Source organism: Jaculus jaculus, chromosome 6, assembly GCF_020740685.1.
Source record: "Jaculus jaculus isolate mJacJac1 chromosome 6, mJacJac1.mat.Y.cur, whole genome shotgun sequence".
Classification (NCBI taxonomy): Eukaryota; Metazoa; Chordata; class Mammalia; order Rodentia; family Dipodidae; genus Jaculus; species Jaculus jaculus.
Genome location: NC_059107.1, coordinates 134,777,539 through 134,780,175, shown reverse-complemented (window position 1 = coordinate 134,780,175; position 2,637 = coordinate 134,777,539). Strand labels below are relative to the sequence as shown.

The 2,637-nt window shown below is 39.1% G+C and overlaps 1 non-coding gene across 1 annotated transcript; it reads left to right on the top strand.

Annotated features, from left to right (window-relative positions):
- Positions 1 to 1,784: 1,784 nt before the first annotated feature.
- LOC123461957 lies at positions 1,785 to 1,915 on the top strand. The gene has a single exon (XR_006638001.1). It is a non-coding gene; the product is annotated as a small nucleolar RNA SNORA33 (small nucleolar RNA).
- The last annotated feature ends 722 nt before the right edge of the window (positions 1,916 to 2,637 follow it).

Below are 2,637 nucleotides of genomic sequence, written 5' to 3'. Positions count from 1 at the left end.
GAGGAAAGGACTTTGGGAGATGGTATTGTATATATGTAAGTAGAAGAAAAGATTACAGGGAGTGTTACGTCCTATGTGAGGCCAGGGGAAGAGGTTACAAGAAGGGCAGGGGAGGGTCAATCAAAATTCAAGATATTCTGAATAAGATATATGAAAGCTAACTTTTGTGGGTAATGTCACATACAGAAGCCATTGATTGCTACTAGAAAATTTTCAATGCCATGGATGAGATATCTTCAAGTGAGTTGTTGACCAGAGAGGTCCCTGTTCCCTCCAAAACATTATAGGCTATTCCCAAAGCCGTTGGTTTCCCACAAGTAACAGATGGTAAGACCCTATCTCTGAAGTCTTTGCATGCCTGGATAGCAAGGTCACTGAGAAATAAAGCTGGTGCTGAGCTGAAAACCTTCTCCCTATAGATCAGCCAACTGAAAGCTGAAAAAGCTGCACTGCATGCAGCTCTATGGGAGACAGAAGTCATCAGCAGTAAAAACAGAGGACCATGGATGCCTCAAGTTTGCCCAGACAGGCCAAATAACCAAACAGGTGCAATAGTGGCATGTCTGCTCTGGGGAAACTAACTACTCTCTTATTGTATTGGAGACCCGCTGTATGGGATTGAATGCATGCCTGGTACTGAAAACCTAATCAAAACCTATGGCAGGGGAGCTCCTGAGGCTTAGGGGTATAAAGCCTGCTCTTGTTTGGCTAAATGCATATGATTCTCACCAAACTGCCCTGAAATCACTACACTTAATGTTCATATTCATATATTAATGCTACTCTCACTTTTGGGTAAAGAAACTTTTCAGATGGCGATGACCACTGGGATGACCCAAAAGGCAACATAGTGTTGAGAAGAAGTGACAGAGGAATGCACAGCACTGAAACATCCCTATCACACCCTCCAAGGCTCAGGGTCCATAGTGGAAGAGGTGGCAGAAAGAATGTAAGAGCCAAAGGAAGGGTACTATGCCTTGCAATGCAGCTGTCCAGACAAAATTGACCTTGATATCCATGACCTCACAGTGCCTAGCAATACCTTCACAAGATCCTCATAATAGGTGAAAAAGATGATGACATAAAAAATAAAAGAGAGTCTAATGGAGAGGGGGAGGGGATATAATGGAGAGTGGAGTTGTGAAGAGGAAATTGGGGGAGGGGAGGGAATTATCATGGTTTATTGTCTGTAAGTATAGATATTGTCAATAGATTTTTTTAAAAAAAGAATGACTGTCAGACTGAAGAGATGGCTTAGTAGTTAAAGTGTTTGCCTGTGAAGACTAAAGACACAAGTTTGATTCCCCAGTACTCATGTAAGCCATATGCACAGGGCGGCACATGCATCTGGAGTTTGTTTGCAGTGGCTGGAGGCCTGGGAGGCTCATTCTTTCTCTCTCTCTCTCTCTCTCTGCAAATAATTATTTTTTAAAAAATTACAAAAATATTTTTTTAAAAAATGATTGTCAATAGGAAGATAAGCCAAGGTGGTTCCAGATCCTGGCCATTCTGAGCATTTTCTCCTATAAAACTGCTGAAGTAAGCAGGAGAGAACTGCTTTCTCATTTTCAGAAGTTGACTCCTTTCTTGTTCAGATATCTTCCCAGCTCCTTTTTCCTTTTTCTCTCTCTGCAGTGGCCTCCTTCTTTCTATGTCAGTCCTCTATGCCTTTTAATTCCAGTGTGACCCAAGATACCTTCCTAGCCTAATCAATGAGCCCTTGATTCAGTGCAAGACTCTGCCTCAAAACAAAGAAGCAAACAAACCAAACACCATTCAATGCAAAGCCAGCCAATTAATCTGCTTATCTGAATATGTTTCTGCAAAAATTAAGAAGCAACTGGCAATAGTGATACAAATTTAAGAACCTTAAGGACCATTCAGGTCATTATGGTCCCTTAGAATGGCTACAATATAATGTTGAAGTGTTTTCATAAGACTTAATGAAAATTTTACCCTAACTTGTTCTAAGCTTAAGGAAACTTGGAAAACTTAGAAAATTATGTGAAAAAGCCAAAAAAAAAAAAAAATTAGATGGAGAGCAACTGAGGAAGACATCCGATGGCAACCTCTGTCATCCATATGCACATACACACACACACACATGTGCCACCACAAACATGAGCGTATATACATGAACATACATACATGAATGCATGCCATACACACATATGCACATCAAAAAAGAAGAAAGATATTTTGGCTATATATGCAATAATTTCAAAATCTAAAATTTAAAAATATGTCAGACAAGATAAAAAGGACATTCAATAATTCATTCAAAAATATGTATTGTATACTAGTTATATATTTAGCATCATTTTAGAAAATGAGGATACAAATGACAGAACATGGTTTGGACTTCATGGAGCTTTTATTAGATAGCAAACCACAAACATGTGAGTGTATACTGTATCAGATAATGAGAAGTGTTGCTGAGGAAAGGAGTTAGGTTAGAGGTCTACAGAATGCAGTGCACAGGATGGGGCAAACTGTGATTTTTCTGCTTAAGATGTTCTTAAGACTTCAGTTACTGATGAATCTATGTAAACAGGTCTTAATTAATGAGCTGGGTTCACATTTGATACCCAGTGATTACATATATCCTTCATTCATTACAAATTGACAACTACAAAG